Raw genomic sequence first — 22,925 nt, forward strand, 5'->3', positions numbered from 1 at the left:
TCCTGATCACAACCTAGCTTTGATATATCATAGTCCTCTACAGTTGGCAAACTTTTATCTAAAGAACACTGGCTCTCTGTTATTTACTGTAGTCAGTTTAAATTGTTAATTTTACCATAGAGACCCTTTAATAGGGATATTCCATTGTATTTGGCTGACTACCTTATCTCACTTTCAGATGGGTTTTCTGTGAGGTCACAGAATTGTAATTTGTATCTTCTGCCTTATCTTGTACAGGCACATCTTGAACCATCACGCCAGTCTATGTTTTTATTTCTTGTACCACTGCTATGGAATTCTCTTCTGGCCTACTTTCATATAGAGACCTCTTGTGAGAAATGTAAGACAGGACAAAGCCATTTATGTGGAGGAGTGGCCTAGTGGTTAGGGTGGTGGACTTTGGTCCTGAGGAACTGAGTTCGATTCCCACTTCAGGCACAGGCAGCTCCTTGTGACTCTGGGCAAGTCACTCAACCCTCCATTGCCCCATGTAAGCTGCATTGAGCCTGCCATGAGTGGGAAAGCGCGGGGTACAAATGTAACAAAAAATTTTTTTTCAAAAAAATCTTATAGGATTCTATCCATGTAGACTTCTGTGTCTTCTGTGTTTTGTTTCTGTTCTTGGATTGTTGTTGATGTGTTTTGTTTTGTGCGGTAGGGTATATGTCAGTTTCTTATTTGTTTTTTGTCTTGATTTTTGTCTATTGTCATTTATGTGTGACTATCCTAATTTATTATAATTTGTAAAAGTAGCTATTTTTATCAATTTTATTTTATTGTAAACCATTTGTATTTTGTTCATTGTTATTGATGTATGATTTTATTTTTATTGTAAACCACTTTGGTGTAACATAAAAGGCAGTATAGCAAGTATTTAATACATCAAACCAAATTTAACTAAACTAACAAGAGTTTAACCTGGTGAGGAAAAACAACAGGAAGCTTGAGTGAAGAAGGAAGGGAGGGAGGAACAAAAACAATGCTGCTTTCTTGACTACTTTAATGTCTTTACTTACTCCCCTCCCCCCCCCCCCCCATTCCCTCCCTTGCTTAAGTAATGCAGCCACTCCCTTATAAACTTCCCCTCCTCAAACATCCACCACTCCTTCCTAGACTTGTGTGTACCATGCTTGTCCTGTGTGGTTTGCAGGAATGAGATAGTCAGGTTCAAAGGATCATCTCCCCACTCCAGAGGCCTCTGCACAGGGCGCTTCAGTTTTACTATCCTCATTATTCTAGGTCATACAATTACTCACCCAAGTCTATCCCTTTATTAGTCAGTCAAATAAACTTTTGCAGTGGTCCATTATTATCCTGTTTCTCTGAGCCATCCCTCAAGCTGGTCCATTGTGGACTCCTTTCACTAGTCATGAGCAGACTCTACCCAGTACATTCTTTCCTTTTACCTGCTTGTCCCACGAGAGAGGCATGGACTCATGATGGATTATCTTTAAAGATTATCTGTAAGTCCAAAACTGTAGTTCTATTTTATTCAGGTCAAACCCATTGCATATAATTAAGTCTATTGTTTCTGCCCTCACTCAGTCGGATTCTTACTTAGTTTTGCTTTCTACCTCCAGACTATTGAGCTGGCCTATATAGCTCCTTGCCTCATTCTTTGTAGTCAGATGCTGTATTTCTCAAGTCCACTTCACCTATAGTTTTGCAGGGATCAGCTCTACAGGACCATATTTCTCTGCTGTACATACACTCTGGTTCAATTACACATCATGAGTTTATGCTCACTGTAGATCATTTTCTTCTCCTTCTGAAATGATCACATAAGGGCTATAAGGATATAAGCAACAATATGACACTACAACACAGTACTTACAATCTGCTTTTATCCAAACTGAGTGGTTCTATGAGGATTACAGATAAAACATTTCCAGGGATTTACAATTTTAAAAAGTAAGCTTACATAGTCTGAGGTGTGTTTTCAAAGCACAGACTTACAAAGTTCCGTGGTAACCTATGGAACTTTGTAAGTCTAAGTGCTTTGAAAATGAGCCCTATTTCTGAAAAGAAACATTTTCAGCTTCTTTTGAAACTGTAAATAATTGGTTTTCAACCTAACAATGATGGTTAGAGTGCTGTAACAGAAAAGAGGCTTGAAAACTGAAAATCTGTGAAAACATTCTCTTCAGATGCACTCCTTTCACCTAGAGGAGCTGCAAGGTCAGATGCTTATGAGTATGTTGGTTTCTGTTCAAGGAAGAGAGAGTCAAAAGATGACTCATATCAGCTTGGACCGAGCCACATACAATCCTAAAGACTAGTGTACATAGCTTGAATGTTATACAAGCTTGTATTGGGAGCCAGTGTAACTTAACAAAGAGAGGGGTAGCTTGATCAAATTTCTTGGCATTACAAAGTAGTCAGGTCACTGTATTTGTAGAGTCTATAGGCCATTTTGCAATCTGTCTAAGCAATCTATATATGCTCTTACTCCACTATTCTTTAGGATCCGCATTCTCCCTCTCTAGTGCAGCTATTGCTCATTAATTTGGCTCAGTCTGTACTCCTAGGCTGCCACACTCTGCTCCTCTTCATGCTGTGTTATATTTTAGCATATTAATGAGATGATCTGTATGCAATGCAGCTTGTTACTATTATTTTTATCCACATTAAGGTATATACTACAGGAAAACTGCAGCTACCCCAAATTCTATATAAAGCACAAATTAGATTTAATTAAATGTATGCACGGGTCTATAAAAGGGGCATGGCCATGGGCAGATCAGGGGCATTCCTTTAATTTATACATACTATTATAGAATAAAGGGGATCCATGCCTAATTTAGATGTGGGAATTTACACCAAGGTTTCATTGGTGTAAATGGTCATGCCTAAGTGTAGTCGCGGTTCCTGACGCTCAATGCTATTCTATAAACATTGCCTAACTTTAGTTTTAAACAATTTTATTGATGACCTATCACAAACAATACAATATTCATACGCTATGTTCAAGATACATCAGGAAACAAATGAACAACTTGTAATCATAACATAGAGGTAGCCATCACTTTTCTAAACATTGCCTAACTTTAAGCTCTGTTTATAGAATAGTGCTTAATTCTGTTTTTTTTCAGTGCCAACGTTTTAGGCACTGTGACACCCCAAGCGGGGGTTGGGTGTGGCCGGTGAAATAATACTGCCAGACAAAAGGGTGGAACACAAAAATAAGTATTTTATTTAAAGGGGTTCTCTGGTCTGTTTCTTCACAGGGCCTGAGACATAGGGTGGAAAGCCCTCTGCAGTTCAGCATCCAGGGACTTAGGAAGGCCTCTGGCAGCAGGCCAAACACAGTCCACAGCTTCCAGGGTTGCCACGCCCCAAACACAGCCTACAAATTCTTGTGTTCCTCCAAGATCCAGGTCTGGCTCCAGCCAGACCTCAAAGCAAAACTTGCACAGTTCAATTCAATAGAAACATTGGCTTACCTCAGCCAGGTCTCGATTATGGAATGGGTGCTTCAGTGGCATACAGTGGGCATTCATGGTTTCCCTCCCTGGGCCTCCTTAACTTCTGCCTGGCCCTGTCTTTTGAACTTCCCAGTAGTGACTCCGCCCCTCCCCGCTTACTTCCTTTTGAGGCGAGATCTGCACTCTTAAGGCAACCCAGGCTAATTAAAGAGGGACTTTTCTTAATGGTGAGTGGCAATGTCCTATAAACCCCGTCACAGGCACCATTTATAGGATTCATTCCAATGTGTTAATAATCTAATTTATGATTTTCTATGGCGTTTGCTTTATCATGGAAATATATTGACCCCTAGGTTTGTACTAAAGGCAAAGGAAAATGAAATGACTAGGGCCTGGTCACAGCAACAGTGGGATTTGAACCCTGACTTCCATTGTTCACTGTCCACTTCTGTAACTACTATGATATTCCTTTACCATTTTGCAAATATTAAGTTGCGAACACAATCGTCAAGAAATTAAAAACAAAATATTGAAACCAGACACAATAAGACATTTCTGCTCTGTAATAAAAAGGAATACATTTTGGTCTTGGAGTTATACTGGTTCATACAAAATTCTAGCATAATCACTGTATAATTTTTTTTCTTGTCTCTACGGTGCATATTAATGTGAAATGATGTTCAGTGTGATATACAACAACATGCATAAGTCCTGACTGTAGCAAATCCTGTACCTGAATTAATGTGTATTCTACATCTGCCTCAGGCAACATTGCAAATGCTGAACCTGCTTTCACCACAGAAAAAGTGATGATTTTGAATGAATTTTATATGTTTTCTTTCTTCTCTCACATAGTAATGGAAAAATAATAGCTTTTATTACAACAAGGCATTATTACATAACATCACAGAATCTAACTAAATGATATTAGAAATTGCTGTACAATATGGATTTTCATATTTTTTTATTCTCTTCTAGGAGAAATATGCATTAAAACCACCTTTCCTCATCTTTCCTTATTGCATCTTCATTAGAGCTGGAAAACTCAAAGAGATGTGTATGTTGCCTAATCAGAGCTAAGAACACAAAGGGGTGCTGACTGGCTTTGATTTTCCTATATATCATTAGCATGCCATGGAGAGGGTCAAAGTGCACAGCAAAAGCAGTCCAGAAAAATAAGCACAATGGGCTCTAAATTGCAATTTCTTGGAGTTTGGAACTGCTGCGGTCATTTACCGATTAATTGAAGAGCGGACTACTGTTGTATTAAGCTACAATATCTATATCTTGAGCAACAATTCATGCACTTAGTGTTGCTCAGTGGAATTGACCCCTGAAGCATGCGTTGGTGTCACAAAATGCCTAACCACCTGCCTGGGGCTACCCCGTGGCCACCTAGATGGTTATCCCCAGCACAACCCTGGTCCGCCTGCACCTGCCGCTGGTGCTCTATACTAGCCCTCTCCTCCCAAAGAATGGGTCCCAACCACCTCTGGGCGAGTCTCCTGCTCTCAAATTATTCCCAGTGATTCCTAGGTTACTAGGGCCACACTCACAGTGTTCCCACAGACCCAACACACAAACCACCAGGATTCTTAGTCAGTCCAGACAAGTAGAGGCAATAAACTAAAAATGTTTATTGTCATGAAAAATTAGAACAATGAACAGAAAAGATGCAAACAATAACAGGTAACTGAAATATGGACCAATTATAACACTATCTAAACATTTGTTTGCTATCTAAATAGTACTTGTGGAGTTCAGGACACATAGCTGCTCACAGGTTATCAAATATAACTGTTCACAGGACCTCAGCAAAGAGATCCAATTCCCCTGATACACCCCCCCCCCCCCCATCCAATCCTCCTCAATGCAATTAACATATTTGTATCAAACACATAATTAAAAACATCCAATAAAAACATAAAATTACAAACTAAAAACATACAGGCCAATATTCAACAAGACTTACATGTTTAGTGAATTTTCAGTAGCATTATATAGACATCTCTGCCAAAAATCTCTCTAAACCAGTGTTTTCAACCAGTGTGCCGTGGCACACTGGTGTGCCGCAGCTGCTCTCCAGGTGTGTCACGGACAGGGGCAGACTGATTGTTCAGGCAACTGAGCACTGCCTGAGGACCCAGATCACCAGGGGGCCTTGTGCTTGGAACCTCTCTTCTGCTTCAGTACACTCCCACGTATAAAGGAAGTTGCATTAGAAGAGTGAGGGTTGCAGCAGAAGAGAGGCTTCAAGCAGGCTGTAAGCAGCAGCACTAAATTATTGCCGCTGCCATGGATCCTCCTTGCAGACACAGTTTAAGATAAACCGGGGGTCTGGAGAGAAAGAGCGAGGGAGAGATGTTGCACCTGAGGGTGGAGGGGGAAGGGAAGAAAGAGAAAAATGCTGGAGGGAAGGGAAGGGAGAGAATAAAAAGAAAAATGCTTGGCCTGTGGGAGGGGGAAGGAAGAAAGAATAAAAAAATACTGGTCCTGGGGAGTGGAGGGGAGTTAGGGCAGTGGCATAGCTAAGTGAGGCCAGGGAGAGCCTGGGCCCCTGTAGATTTGGCCCTAGACCCCCCTGCCGATGACCCACCCGACCCCCCCCTCCAACGCCAACCCGCCGTCGCCATCGCCTGTCTTTGCTGGTGGGGGACCCCAACCCCTGCCAGCCGAGGTCCTCTTCTTTTCCCAAAAGGCTTCCTTCTCTGACGTCCTGCACGTACAACGTGCAGGACGTCAGAAACAGAAGGAAGCCTTTTGCGAGAAGAAGAGGACCTCAGCTGGTGGGGGTTGGGGTCCCCCGCCAGCAAAGGTAGGCAACGGCGGGTTGGCGGTGGGAGGGGGGGTCGAGAGGGTCGTGGGGGAAGCAAAGTTGGCAATGGCGGGGCGGGGCGCCGCCGCCAGGGGGGGCTAAAATGTGCCCCCTCACCTCGGACTCTGGACCCCCCTCCCGCCGAAATCTGGCTACACCCCTGAGTTAGGTGACAAAAAGAGAAAAGCCATGGACCAGAGGGGCAGAGGGGGGATAAACGATGAACCGGATGGGCAGATAGGACAGAAGTGATGGACCCAAGAAGAGAAGGGGAGAAGTGATGAACCTGAGGGGAATGAGGGAAGAAAGAGAGAGAAAAGATGGACTCAAGGAGGGTGGGATGGTGGATCTAATGGATGGAGGGAAGAAAGTGAGAAATGATGGACCTGAAGGTGGAGGGGAAGGAGAAAGATGTTGGGCCACAGGAGCAGGAAAGGAGGGAAGAGAGAGGAAGAGATATTGGATCACAGGGGTGGGTAGGGAAGGATGGGTTAGAAATGATACAGGGAGATGCTGGGGGGGGGTGGAGGAGGGAGAGGAAAGGATGCTGGCCAACAAATGGGGGATGGAGGGAAGGAAGATGGAAGAGAGAAACTGGGAATGAGGAAACCATGAGGGAGAGGTCATGGGGGGGTTGTCAAGGAGATGATTGAGAGGACAATAATATGTACAGAGGGTAAAAATAAGGTAATGAGGAGTAGAGGGAAGCTAGAAGAAATTAGGAGGCAGGGGGAGGACTGAGATGGGAACTGGCAGAGCTTAGGGGTGAGAGAAGCAGATGAAAAGTTGATAAGTAGTTGAAAAGTTAAAAAAAAAAAAAAAAAGTAGAAGGAGAACTGTGGGGGTAAGAAAGCAGTTCAAATCTGAGTTGACAGAGAGGTAGAAAAAGAAAGGGAGGAAAGAGTTGAAAAAAAAGATCAATATGTCAGAAACATAGAATAAGAGAATGGAACAAGACAGGAAGAGAGAAGAGAAATGAGAAATGGTCAGCAGCCCCTGGAAAGAGATCAGAGGACAGACAGGAAAGCAGAAAATAAAAATTAGGATCAACATGATGGGAAAAATGTCCAGACAACAAAGGTAGAAAAAAGGTGTTTCATTTTCAATTTATTAACTAGATTATGATAGTTTAGGAAATGTACATCTTGGATGTCTTTGTATTATGTTCAGTATAAGACAAAATGCATATCTGTTTTTATTTCTCCCATGCTGTGGTACATGCCTAGTTTGACTTCTTGGAGTTCCCAGTTCAATTTTTGTCTTTATATCTTTAATTTGATATCACATTCTGCATTTAGTGAGGGTGTGTTTCTGCATGTGACTGAGGTATGGTATTCTGTGGGCATGTAGCATCTGTGTAGCAATCTGTAGCTGTCCCACTTGTTCTATTTAACCAGTTTGAGGAGGTGTTTTGGTGTTTTTGGGCCCAGTGTAATATTTATAGTGCAGCCTATTCATATGTAGGGTTCTTACTATTTGAATCAAAGAAATTAGTGCTACTGTTGTATGACATTTGTACATGTATGTTAGGATTTTTTTTTTCACAATGTACTTAGTAGTGGAGAGTTTTATTTTGCTGTGGTTCAAATGACATGAGAATAAGAATATTGTTTGAATGGTACCTTCCATGTTTATGAATGCATGCTATTTGTGGCTAATTTTGTTATCTTTGAAGTGTTTTGTTGCCTTTTTGCCAACTTGTGTCTTCAATAAAAGTATTCAACTATAAAGATAACACAATGATTAAAAATGCAATTATTGAACTTTAAACACAATCTTAATACTTTTGTTAAATGATAACATATATATCCTTAAAAACCTAAATGGTGTTGCTTGACAATTTTTGTGCCTTGTCCGTATGCTGCAAGGCAAAAAAGGTTGAAAATCACTGCTCTAAACCCTCAGGATAGTGCTGAGGCATACTCACAGAAATTGTACCGTGTAATTTATTGGTTTCATATTTTGTTTCTGTATCTGAGCTTTCTGAAGTATAGAAATCTAATGAATGAAATGAGACAGGTTTAATCAATAGAAAAGGAAATGAAAAAGGAAATGATAGTACCTTTGTATAGAAAAGAGTGGAAGTACTGGAACTTATAACTCTTATATGTGATGATCATCTGTTTTCTAAGCAGCCACCTTGTGAACAGAAATCGTATGACATAACTTCTGCTCTTAAGCTGCTACTAAGAAAGGAGAACACCATCAAGAGCAGGAGCTGTAAGTTCCAGAAGCAGATATAGTTCCCCCTAAGGTAATGGAATAACATTCACTGTCAAGGGAGGGGAGTTAGCTGGCAGAAAAACTACCTAAGATGCCTCCCTGGCTCACTAGCTCGAGTACAGACTCAGGAAAAAAAAGGAGGTTCTCAAGTGTAAAGGATTAGACTGTCTAAATTCCCCAAACCCAAGTCCTAGCCTTGCTACAGTGTGTTGTGGCTGGATTGATCCTGGGCAGAATTAGGTATAAATTAAAAATTGCAAGTGACACACTTTATAAGAAAAAGAACAAAACTTTAATACAGCCAACACTCATGAACAAAATCAAAGTAGTTGAACAATTACAGAAAGGATATCAAGTTAATGCACATAAACAGATATAAGCAATCTATATAAATAAAAATGTAAATGTTCGTTTGTTCAAAATCTTAAATCTCCGAAAGTTCTTCACCGATTGCTTTCAAATTTGGACACAACGTTGCATTCAAGTACGCGCATCCTTTTATATACCTACTATTATATAGATGTCACAGCTGTCGTACTCGCGGACCGGAAGCAGTGCGACGAGTAATTGCAAATCAAACTGAGGAAGAACAGCCATCAGCGAATGAGCGAAACACACAAAGGATGGCTCAAATACGTGCCGAGGAAGCAGCAGAGCGACGTGCAGCCAGACTTGATGATGCACAGTTGCGAGCACGGCGATCGCGTTCTGCAGCTTCAGATCTGCTTTGTTCTCAACAGAATCAACGCGACAGGCTGAGAGTGGCTTAAATCTCCGAAAGTTCTTCACTGATTGCTTTGTAATTTCGACACAACGTTGCATTCGAATACGTGCGTGTTTTTATATACCTACAATTGCAAATCAAACTGAGGAAGAACGGGCATCAGTGAACGAGTGAAACAAACAAAGAATGGCTCAAATACGTGCCGAGGAAACAGCACAGCAAAAAACATCACTCGAGGCTCTTGATCGATCATTGCAAGATTTGCGTGGAAACATCAGACCATTTCGGAACACATTAATATTGCTTGCAGGAGATTTCAGGCAAACATTACCTGTAGTTCCTCGATTGACACCAGCGGATGAAATAAATGCTTGCCTAAAATACTCTACTTTGTGGCAACACATAAAGACTTTAAACTTAACTACAAATATGCGTGTCCAGCTGCAAAACGATCATTCAGCTCAGATATTCTCACATCAATTGCTGAAAATTGGGAACGGAAAGGTGCCGGTTGATCTGACCTCAGGACGAATTTCATTGCCTCATAACTTCTGCAATTTAGTGACCTCAAAAGAACAATTGGTTGAAAAAGTATTTCCCAATATTCAAACCAATTATAAGAATCACGATTCGCTGAGTGAACGAGCTATTCTTGCGGCCAAGAACAAAGACGGCTACGAACTGAACAATATTATTCAGTCTAACATTCAAAGTGAGCCACTCACATACAAGTCCGTCAACACTGTTCTGGAAGCAGATGAAGCGCTTAATTATCCAACACACTTTTTCAATTCACTCGATCTGCCAGGGATGCTACCGCACGTACTGCAATTGAAAATCGGTGTGCCAATTATCATGTTGCGAAATATCAACCAGCCAAAGCTTTGCAACTGCACGTGGATTGCAGTAAAAAAATTAATGAGAAATGTCGTACAAGCAACAATCTTGACAGGACCTTTCAAAGGTGAACATGTCCTCATTCCTCGCATTCCTATGATTCCAACAGATATGCCATTTCAATTTAACAGGTTGCAATTCCCAATTCGATTGGCGTTTGCAGTCACCATCAACAAAGCTCAGAGCCACTCTTTACAATTCACCCGTTTACATCTACACACGGATTGCTTCTCACATGGACAATTATAGGTTGCATGTTCTATAGTCGGCAAACCAGACAATCTCTATCTCTGCACACACAATGGAACAACAAAAAATATTGTATACCCACAAGCATTGTGAAATTAAACATATTAGAAACATGCGCTTCCTCTTTTCTTTCTTTTCCATTTAACCAGACTGAGCCACAGCAACGCGTGGCCGGGTAGAGCTAGTATAAAATATAGAAGGTTCAGAGGGGTTTTTTTTCATCAAAATAGTATGGTGTGTGTCCACCAGTGTAGCAGCATAGTCATACCCCCAAATGTTAGGTGGATCTACCGCCAAAATGGGTAGGTACAATGTCCCTTTTTTCTTTGGGTAAAACTAGAAAGGGCTCTCTCTCTCTCTCTCTCTCTCTCTCTCTCTCTCTGCAACTGCCTTCTCCTCTCACCTCCTGGTCAAAATGAAAGGAAGAAAACATTTTCCTACCATTGTACTGACCTCACACCTGATTGGCTCATTCAAAGCATTGAGGGAAGGATGGAGGAAAAAGCCAACTCTCAGCAGATTGTGGCTTTCTGGGGAATTGTATTCTTTCTGCATTGTTTTCATAACCCAGCAACAGCAAATGTGGTGGATGCATTTTATATCCAAATAAGCACATAACACAGAGCCTAGGGGCAATGCAGGTGTCACTTGCTCAGGCCAAACCAGTGCCATAGCCAGGATTGAATGGCCCCCTATAATACCGTTGCTTCCAAGGTAGTGGGGACCGGGGAGAGGGGGAGGCACAAAGATGCACATTTCCTAAATCTCTAAATTATATAGGAGAAAATAAACTCGAAAATGAAATATCAACCTATCAAAAGGAGTTTACTTATAAAATCATATACAGAGATGGTATGCAGGTGTCCCTCTGGATTGATAAATACTGTTAACAAAATGAACCTCAAACCTCCTAGCAGGGAATCATACAAAGTTATTGCTAAACCCCTGCTTAAAATAGGAGTAGAGTACTATCATGGGTTCTATTTAAGAGAGTCAAGAGAGAAAAAATCCCAACGTAAAAACTCATAAAACATGAGAAAACCGATGGGATAAAAAACTCAATCCCTCTCTCAAAAATTCTATATCAATCTTACAAATGGACACCTATCATCTAACCATCCTGAAAAACTGACAAAAGCCAGTAAAGGACTGTCTAAAGAGAACCCTCAAAACAAGGATACACCCTGAGATATGCTAAGGTACTATTTGTTGTATAATAGAGCAAAACAGTGGTAAATATAAAACTTTTTTTAACATTTTAACATTTTAAACCATCTTGAAACTTTGCTTATACATTCTGCAACAAGTAGAAACCCACTCAGGCTTAACCCCAGATATCACAAGTATGGAATACTTAGCTTTAACCAGGTGTAACACCCACAGGCGAAAGACTATAACCAAAAATCCCACTCTAAGGGACTCCGGAGTCCTATATGGTTGCTGCAGCGGCGAAAAAACACCAGCCCCTCGACAAAAGCGCCTTGTTTCGCCAACCTCGTGGCTGCCTCAGGAAGAGCGCTACAAAACCATCTAGATAAACCAAATTAACACTGAAAACTAAATCGTCAGCTGTATGGAACCTTAAAGATGGTGCAGGAACGAGAACTCTGAGGAGAATGAAGCTTATAATACACCCCCCGAATAGAAACGGGGTGACGTTACAGCATGACGTATCAAAACGTAATGACGTCACAGCGTACATACATAGAAAACGTCATGACGTCACGACGTATCCAATCATAATACTCAAATAACGAAGAGAATCACACCCCCCTAAGAATACACTCAATATCAATAAAAGGCATTCCATTCAATATTTCTATTTAACCCACGAGGGGCTACTGTATCAAGAGTGTAGATCCAGTGTTGTTCTCTACGCCACAGAATTGTTTTTAAATCCCCCCCTCTCTTACCCATATAAATTTGATCAATGATCATGCATTGAAGCTGATTAAACTGATGTTAAGCTTGCTCACAGTGTCTAGTCATAGGAGCTTCCATTTTACAGTTGGTAATACAATGTCTGTGCTCAATAACCCTGGTTTTAAATTGACGAGTAGTATGTCCCACATAAAGCAAGTTACATGGGCATCTAAAAAGATACACCACATTTTTAGATTCACACGAAGTTGTATGTCTTAACTTAAAAGACTTTCCATTTGTAGATTTAAATTCTGAACATTCACATGTAATGGAACAGATAGAACAATGCCCGCATTTTTTGTGTTGACCCTCCGTTTGTCTGATATCAGACCATACATCTGCAAAACTCAGTTGGTCTTGTAGATTTTGATTGCGAACATAAGTGAGTCTAAGATGATGATCCTGCAACGCTTCCTGGGTAAGCATAACATTCCAATGTTTCCTAAGTATGGCTGAAATTTGAGAAGATCTATTTGTGAATTTCAAAACACACGACATGATCTTATCATTGTTCTTAGATCCACCTGGCTGGTCATCTTGAATCAAGAGATCCCTATGTTGGCATAAGGCTCTTTTATATGATTGTTTAATAAGTTTATTTGGGTATCCTCTATCCTGAAACCTGCCACGAAGTTTCTCTGCTGATTCTCTAAATGTTTGTGTAGTGTCACAAATTCTGCGATACCGCAAAAACTGCGAATAAGGTAAACTGCGTTTTAAATGGTAGGGGTGCATACTGTCAAATCTTAATAGGGAATTCCTGTCTGTTGGTTTTACAAAGACATCTGTCTTCAACATGCCACCATCTTTCTTGACTAAAACATCCAAGAAATTAATACTTTTAACATGAAAATTACTTTCAAACTTAATAGTAGCGTGGCATGTATTAAGATTAGTAACAAAATTTTGCAATTGTTGTTCAGAGCCCTGCCATATTAAAAACACATCATCTATATATCGCCCCCAGTATTGTACCAAGGCAAATCCTGGGTGGGAATATATGTACTGATCTTCAAACTGCCCCATAAAGATGTTAGCAACAGAGGGGGCAAACGACGCTCCCATGGCTATCCCAGATTTTTGTAGATACAACTCATTTTCAAAAATAAAATGGTTATTATAGAGAGCCAGTTGAGTAAGATGGATAAGAAAATCCGTGGGAACCACATGTGGACAAGGGCGTTCTTCAAGAGCTTTCCTTACTGCCTCTAGGGCTTCCCTTTGTGGTATAGAAGTATACAACGAGCACACATCAAGAGTCACCAACAGACTATCATGGTTGATGTTCAGTCCACTCACCACTTGTAAAAAATGAGAGGTATCTCTGATATATGCCGGTATATTTTGCACAAGGGGCCGCAAAAAATAGTCCACATACTTGCAGGCACGTTCAAGTAAAGAATTTCTAGAGGATACAATAGGTCTTCCAGGAGGAGCTTGCAACCTTTTGTGGATCTTTGGAACTGTGTAGAAAATAGGAATGACCGGATGGACAGGACACAAAAATAAACTTTCTCTCTTAGTGAGGAAACCTTGTTGTACAGCTTCCTTGATTATTGTCTGTATGTTCATTATTAGACAATAAGTAGGGTCCTCCATAAGTTTACTATAGATATTGCCATCCGATAGTTGTTGCCGAATTTCCACCAAATAGTCCATTTTATCTTGGACTACTATCGCACCCCCTTTGTCTGCTTTACGTATCACAATTGATTGTTCACTCTTTAGTTTGCGCAGAGCACAAAATTCTTGGCGTGACATATTACCTCTACCATAAAACTGAGTATCCTCAAGTTTTTGTATATCCTGCAGAACCAATTGCTTAAATATCACCAGAGCAGAATTCAATGGACCAGGAGGGATCCAAGTACTTCTTGCTAAACAGTCTGAATATGATCCCTTAGAATCTTGACTATTATGGAAAAATAATTTCAACTGTAATGCTCTTAAAAATTTTTCAAAGTCCACTCTAAATTGAAATGGAACATGTCGATTAGTGGGGACAAAAGATAACCCACGAGCTAAGACATTCTCTTCTATTGGAGTCAAAGAATAACTTGAGAGATTGATTACAGCGAGTCGTCTCTCCGTCGGGATCTCGTTCCTCTGTAACTCGATTCCCCTCGATTGCGGGCTCTCCAACTGTTCCGTCCTCGTTGGTTTCCACGTCTGGTGGAGATTCCCCGATGTGGTTCCCCATCCGTTTTTTCTTCTCTATCTTCCTCACCACTAGAGGTATTTGATGACAATTGGAATCCTACATGTTTACCTTTTTCAAGAGTCTTATTAATATTTGTTGGTTTCTGCCAACTGTAAACATATCCCTCGCTGTAATCTTTCTGGTCCCTTTGTATTTTTTTGATTTCCTAAATCTGACATATTTCAATTAATACATTCAGAAAAAAATTCTTTCTACTTTTGTTGTTAGAACATTGCTCTGGTCCTGGTGTCTCTCTTCTGCTTTTCTCTGTTTTTTCATAATTCTCTTAAATGTCTCCTGTTCTTTTGATGTTTCTTCTCTATGTCCAGCATTTATCTTTTCTGTGGGTCCCTATCTGTCCTGTCCAGCATCAGCCCTCTATGCCCCTGTCCCTATTCTCCCCCTCATGTTCTGCATCTATCATTTGTGTCCCTTTCCCTCCCTTTGTGTTCAGTTTTGCCCCACTGTATCCCTGTCCCCATGACCACCATCTCTTCTATTTCCTTGTCCATCCCCATGTCCAGCTTTTCTCTTCCCTTCCTCATGCACCTCACCCTGACCCCTCCCTCCCTCTATTGATTCATCATCTGTCCCCCCCCCCCCCCCCTCTCCTCTGGTCCAGTCTCTCTGTCTGCTCCCTCCTCCACTTCAGCATCTGCTCCCTCCCTTTGCTCCAGGTTTCTCTCTCTCTCTCTCTCTCTCTCTCTGTCTCTCTCTTTCTTCCTTCTGCTCCCCTCAAGTCTAGCACCTCTCCCCTTCTGCCTTCCTCCCAGCCAGTTTGGCATTTCTCCACCCCCCTGCCTTTGTATGGCATCGCTCCCCCCGCCCCCCCCCCCCAGACTTCCACACTGTAGCAGGTATTGCAACAGAAACAACCTCAAAGCTACCACACTGGCCAGTGGGACCTTTGTTCTGCCACTTCCCACCTACAGGAAGTTGCATCAGAGAGGTGGGACATGGCAGGGGAAATGCCCTGCCTGCCAGTGTGGCAGCTTTCAGGCTGACTCTGCGTGATCCCTGCTGCAGGATTTGGAGACCCAACTGGGGAGGGGACGAAGCCAGACCTGGGCGTGGGGGGTGGGGGATCAAGTGTGTGCAGCTTTAGGTGGTCTCTAGCATTGAGTGGCCCTGGGCATGTTGCCTGACTCACTCAATAGTAGTATATCCCTGAGCTAAAACATAATGATATTTGCCAGTTGGGCCACCAGAAGGAGAATCAAAATATCTGCCATTTGGAGACAGAAGGGTTGCATGCAGTTTGCAAGACACTGACTGGCCACTGCTGATCTACAATTTCAGAGCTTCAAGTTTACTCAAAGACTTTCTATCTCACTCATCAAATAAATGTCTGAGCGGCTTACAATCTAATTATAAAGTAGAGAGGGATAAGAAATGAATATCAACAACAAATTTTGGGAACGGGAAAGAATTACATTTTCAATGGGAGAAGAAGGGGAGGCTTCTGTGGCCTATGTGTCCTACAGACCTCTATGCTGTTGTTTGCCCTATCTTCTCCTGTCCCCAAATATTCAATCCCAAAGCCATACCTTAAGATATTCCTGTAATCACAATAGTATGGCACAGGGCTTCCCAAACCTGTCTTGGTGACCTCAAAGCCAGTCAGATTTTCAGGAAAGCCAAGACGAATATGCAGGAGATCTATTTCAAGTTTGTTTGCTTTTATTTGATATATTGCCTTCCAGACAAACCATCAAGGTGGTTTGCATTACAAATAATAATAGAAATTAGAAAAAGATGAAGAAGTAGAATGAAAGTTACATATCACAAAAGATGAAGAAGAAGGAAATAGGGAAGTGCACTGCCATTGTGCAGCAAACCCAACACATTGTAAATTCCAGGTCTCCAATTTATACACATTGATCTCATGCAAATTCATATCCCCCGATATTCAAAACCATTTAACCAGCCAGGAATGACACCTGGCCAGTTAAATGGTACTTAGCCAGCTATCTGGCGATATTCAACTAGCTGTCTCCTGCTGTATATCACCAGTTAGTGGCCAGTGGCTAGTCAGTTATATCACGTGATATAACCAGTTATCCGTCAATTTGTGGCCATATGTATACCTGGAATATTTTTGGCCGGTTTGAATTTAATTGGCCAGCACCGAAAATCGGCTCAGACGGTTAAGTTCAAACTGAGCAAGAATAAATCGGATATTGAATGCCGGTCACCGGAACTTGTTCGGCATTGAATAGCTGGCATTACCGCAGTCTGGATATCTCCCCTATAGTGTAGGAATATTCATTAAGCCCTGAGCTTAGTATCACTGCACCTAGGGGCTCTTTTACCATGCATTAGACATTAGCAGGAAGCCATGTTAACAATTACTGTGTGTTAAAATTAGGGCAGTGTAAACACTTGTGATGGGCAGGTTGGAGGCATGGCCACTGTTGGTACAGTGCCCTGGCTGTCATGACTGCCAATAGTATGGCTGCACTTAGTGCCACCTCAAGAGGAGGCAGTAACTGTAGTTGTGCTACTGGCAGTCCTGTAGTGCAGCTGCAATGAATGAGGCCAATTCAATCCCCTGACACCCCTATCCTCAATCACACCTTCCCATTGCCCCAACCCCTGACCACATTTTCCCCGATAAGTCCTGTACCTACATTCAATTCCCCATCCCCCAATCACATCTTCCTGACAGGGCCCATGGCCCACACTCACAAGTTGGTGTACGCACTGATCGTGACTGAATAGATAAGGGATGGGCTGGAGTGTAAATTTAAAAGTCTTCGATGTTAGCTTCAGAACTTAGCACAAGAACAGTACTGGGCAGACTTCTACGGTCTGTGTCATGAGAAAGGCAAGGACAAATCAAACTCAGGTATATATATAAAGTATCACATACCATGTAAAATGAGTCTATTTTGTTGGGCAGACTGGATGGACCGTACAGGTCTTTATCTGCCGTCATTTACTATGTTACTATGTAAGTTCAGCCCAGAGGTTCAAAACCTAATCCTCCCTGACTTGCCACGACTCCCTGCAACTTACCCAAAGGAATTTCCTGGTGGTCCAGTGGAATGGGAAAGAAGCAGTCCCCCTCTGCACTCCTCACCCCATCTGGCTCTGGGTGCAAAATGGCACCCACCAACCCTTAGAAGTAATATCACAGCACTTCCACATATAAGGACAAATATCAGGAAGATGAGATCAGGGATGCGGGATTGAGAGGGGGATCAGATGTGGGGGGTATATAAGATGAGAGAGTGCGTTGCATGACAGAGGTGTGACTTTTTAATTTATTAGTGAGTGAGCCCACACCAAGTTACCTGCAGTGGTAGACAGGTCGGGCTATCTGGTACTGCAGCTAACACAATGCCTTGTCATAAGTGTCTGTCCTGTGTATGGTTACATGCAAGGCAGCTGCTTGATATACCCTCTGCATTTACTGCACAGGCTTTGTATTTACCATGCACTAGGTTTTGCAACTAACGCTTGGTAAGTGCACAACTTTACCACAATTTAGTAAAAGAGTCTCCTGGATTGGAAAGCTACAGTCTAAAACAATGATTCCCAACCTGTGTGATTCACAAAAGAACTACAATCCTCTCAAATAGTCAAATTCCAGTGATACTGTAATTTTTATCAATTTGGGGGTAATTAAATAATGTACATGAATAAAATAGAAAAATCAACAAACAAAATCTGACTGTTCTGTGCTCTGCTTCAGGTTCACTCCTCTCCTCCTATTCCCTACAGGCAACCTGGAAGGGCGGAGCTGGAGTAGAATAACCTGCCGCTCTGGAGACTGAAAAGAAGTAGTGGAACTGCATTCCAGGCAGTTCCCCCAGAAAGTAAGTCTTGGTCATCACTCAGGCAAACCAAAAAAGAGGGCACAGCTGCCAGGACCTTCCAGGTCTGAGGGCTTTGGTGGTGTCAGGATGGATCAGCAGCTCAAAGGGCAGGTTTTATCAAAGTGTTGGATCATTTGATGGTTGTGGCACGAGACTGAGGTAGTGGCCAGACAGGAGCAGTGAAGCTTCAGGGTGATATGGCTGTGTGGGGGGCAAGGAATCCACGGGGGAGGCTGTAGTCACAGTTTTGAAGACAGAGTCAGTACTACAGAGGCTATGCCAGAGAGGGGGGAAATTATGGCGAGGTGAAAATCTGAGGTGGGTGTGTATGATGGCAGAAGAGCATAATCAGCCGACTGGTGTAAAGGGGCCAGAGCTCAGAGGAGGATGCTGCTTGTTCGGGGCAGTTCCTGTGCTAAGGGATGTGTCTGTTTCCTGATGGGGTCCAGAAGAGGTGCCGAGTCAGGTTAGTCCTGTGTTTAGAATGGTGGACCAGGAACAGTTGGTGGGACAGTCAGTTAATAATGAGGACCAGGGAAATGGTCAGAGTTCAGGAGTGACAGAGGTATTTTTGACAGTGGGGTATTGGTAGGTCTGAGGTAGTAAAGAAGGAAGTCTAGGAATGTTGGAAAGATTCTTGCATTGGGATACTGGTATGGCCAATGTGTATGGATAGGGCAGAGGAAGCTCTTGGGTATGAATGTAGGTCCATCAAATAACGGGTTGTTTGGAAGTTTTACTACATGCACAAGAGAGGTTGGAAGAGGTTTGGTAATAATTGGTTGGTTTTGGGGTTGGGGCAATTTTGGGGCATCAGATGCCAATTATGGGGATCCTAGTCAGCAGCAGTTTACTGGGCCCAGGGGTGTGTCAAGAGATGATATGTTGGGTTTATCTTCTTCATTGCAGGTGCTGGGTACTTTGGCTTTTTGTAGCAAACATCAGTTGGCAATGAATACTTGAGGAGCTGGAATTAATACAAAGGTCGCCATGCAGGATGGTAGTGCAGCAGCACAAGGAGCACTAGTTTGGGGAGCAAAAACAGCATATGTAGACTCAAGGGCAGCAAAAGAGCTTCTTGGTGAGTTAATAGAGTCTGAGGAGCTGGGAAATATGGCTGAAACAATTGGTATGGGGACTGGAGGGGGAGGATAAGAGTGAAAAAGAAGGGCAAAATAGGAAAAAGAAGAGCAAGTTAAGGGGCAAGGATAAAAAGAGTTTGGATTCTTTGTCTTTTGGCAGTGGAGCATCTAAACTGGTTGTGACTGAAGGACGGGATCAGGGGACCCCCACCCTGGTAGCACTGACTGAGTTATGGGAGGTAGTTCCTAAGGCTCTGTTAAAAAAAATTTGAAAATGATGCAAACTTGCTACTTTTAAGTTAGATTATTAACACATTGGAATGAATTCTATAAATGGTGCCTGCGACGGGGTTTATAGGACTTTGCCACTCACCATTAAGAAAAGTCCCTCTTTAATTAGCCTGGGCCGCCAAATGACCACTGGAAGGATTAAGGCATGACCCCTCCTTACTCTCTCAGTGGCCACTCCCCCCCTCCAACCCCCCCCCCCTCAAAAAATGTAAAAGAAACAGTACATACTAGGCTCTATGACCGATTCAGATATTATGGCCAGCACTATTAGAGCTGCAAGGAGCTCCCTGGAGTAGCTTAGTGGTCAGTGCAGTGTACTGTAGAGAAAGGTACACAGGCCCATAACCTACTCTAACTGTTACACTTCTGGTGTAAAGTGTGAGCGCTCCATAACTCACCAAAAAACTGCTGTACCCACATATACGTAGGTGACTATATAGTGACTGTTGGGTACAGTAGGTGTTTGGTGGGTTTTGGAGGGTTCCCCATACAATATAAGGGGGTAACAGTGAGATGTATACATGAGACCTTTTATGTGAAGTTCACTGCAGTGCCCCCTAGGGTGCCCCACTGCTTTGCTGGGATGTCTGTGCGGCCAAGATACTAAGAATGCTGGCCCCCTCCTACATCCTAAAGGCTTGATTTTATGCATTTTTCACTTCAATGGGATTATTTTTCAAAAATGGTCCAAAAAGATAGCCACATCGAGCACAACAACATCTAGCAAATGCCCATTTTCGAAAAAAAAAAAAAAAAAAAAGATAGACTTTTTCAGGTTTGAAAATGGCCATGTTCGCTACTGGATTTTTAGACATTTCCCACAAAATGTCCAAAGTCGTACTTGGACGTCATATCAAAAATGCCCCTCTAAATGTAATGCGAATATTTTCTTCTTCATGAATTATTATTGGGGAATTTTTTTCATCATTATCATACACTTCATTTTGTTTGTAAACTACTTTGAACTTTGTCCAGTAAAGGTAGAATAGAAATACCTATATTTAATTAGTACCTGTTTTTGAATGGAAACAGGCTTACCAGTTGAAAAGGCTTTATAAAATCACCCTCTAAGTGTCACTTATGTGCGGTTACTATGGCTCCCTCCATGAATCCCGGGGCTGTGAATGATGCCTCCACAGCATCTCTAGTTCTAACCAACCCATGGGGCAGAAGATCAGAATGAGGTCTCTACACATAGCAGTGAACAGGACCTACTACTGAGCCACTAGGCCAACCATCAGGTATTTAATGATGTGGGTACTCAAACACAAACTAACTGAAAGTGCTCTTACCAAATAAAATTAAGGGAATGAATATAGAGGGAAGATTAAACAAGATGGATAATGAGCATAGGTAAACAGAGTGGAAAACGAATTGGAGAGGTGTTTTTTTAGGAAATAAAGAAAAGCTCAGTGGTGGTGGATACATGGGAAATGTTTGTTAAAAATGTTTTATGATTCACGTTGGTACCCTACATAGATTTCACAGATAGAGTTAAATGGGCTAGCCGGCTTACTGATAGAAGAACATAATTTGCCCGTTTTAACTCCAGCTGTTGTTGAAGAATTTAACCCTAATTCATTTAGAGGGGAATAATCGAATGGCACCAGCCATTTCTATGGGCGGCCATCTCCGGGGCCGGCTCCATAAGTGGGCAGAGCTAATACGGTTGGGCCCGGCCAAATGTCAGAGATGGCCGGGTTTGAGATGGCCGGCATCTGTTTTGGCAGATAATGGAAACTAATGCCGGCGATCTCAAACCCGGCCAAATCCAAGGCATTTGGTTGTGGGAGGAGCCAGCATTTGTAGTGCACTGGCCTCCCTCATATGCCAGGACACCAACCGGGCACCCTAGGGGGCACTTCTAAAAATTAAAATAAAAAATAAAAATAGCTCCCAGGTGCATAGCTCCTTTCCCTTGGGTAGTGAGCCCCTCAACCCCGCCCCCCCCCAACACCCACTCCCCACAACTCTACACCATTACCATAGCCCTAAGGGGTGAAGGGGGCACCTACTTGTGGGTACAGTGGGTTTTGAGGGGGGGGTTGGAGGGCTCCCATTTACCACCACAAATGTAACAGGTAGGGGGGGGGATTGGCCTGGGTCCACCTGCCTGAAGTGCACTGCACCCACTAAAAACTGCTCCAGGGACTTGCATACTGCTGTCAGGGAGCTGGGTATGACATTTCAGGCTGGCATAATGGCTGGCAAAAAAGTTTTTTTTTGTTTTGGGTGGGAGGGGGTTGGTGACCATTGGGGGAGTAAGGGGAGATCATCCCCGATTCCCTCCGGTGGTCATTTGGTCAATTGGGGCTCCTTTTTGAAGCTTGGTCGTGAAAAAAAAGGGACCAAGTAAAGCAGGCAAAATGCTTGTCAAGCCCGGCTTTTTTTTCCCCATTATCGGGCGAAGCCGGCCATCTTGTAACCACGCCCCCCACCCCGTCCCGCCTTCTGTACCCTGATTTGGCCGGGCTCAGAAGATGGCTGGCCATCTCCTGATTTGTGTCGGAAGATGGCCGGCGATCACTTTCGAAAATGAGCTGGATAGAATCCATTGCAGTTATGCCTGAATGACCTTATGTGGTTATTCATGGATCATCAGCTTCCACAAGCATATTATTTGCATAAATGTATCTCCAGAACCTGCTGAATGCCCTGTTCTCAGATTTGCACATATGTTTTTAAGAAGTTGGAATCTTTATCCAGTTCTCTTCATTATAGCTAACTTGCTGACATAGCTGTTGCTATTCTCTTTTAGGAAACTGATGATTTATGTCACAAAACAACCTACAAAACCAATTTGATCATCCTAAGGGGCCCTTTTACTACGCCACATGGGCACCTATGCATGCCCAACACACGTCAATTTGGAGTTACCGTGTGGCCCGGGTGGTAAGTTCATTTTTTTACACGCACCGGAAAATCATTTTTATTTTCCTGCATGCAGTGGAAAACGGGCAGTAATCGTCATTCTACGCACATAGACGATTACCACATGATTACTGTGTGAGACCTTACTGCTAAGTCAATGGGTGACGGTAAGATCTCAAACCCAAAATGGATGCACACCAATTTTTATTTTGCCGCATGTCCATTTTCGGCAAAAATATAAAAAGGGCCTTATTTTACAGGCACGCTTAAAAATGGATCTGCACGCACCCAAAATGCGTGTCTACACTAATGCAGCCCATTTTTTAGCGCACCTTAGTAAAAGGACCCCTAAATCTTTAATATAAGGCACTGAGAAACATCATGTACAATAGCATGTTCCAGTC

This window comes from Microcaecilia unicolor, chromosome 1, assembly GCF_901765095.1.
Source record: "Microcaecilia unicolor chromosome 1, aMicUni1.1, whole genome shotgun sequence".
Taxonomy (NCBI): Eukaryota; Metazoa; Chordata; class Amphibia; order Gymnophiona; family Siphonopidae; genus Microcaecilia; species Microcaecilia unicolor.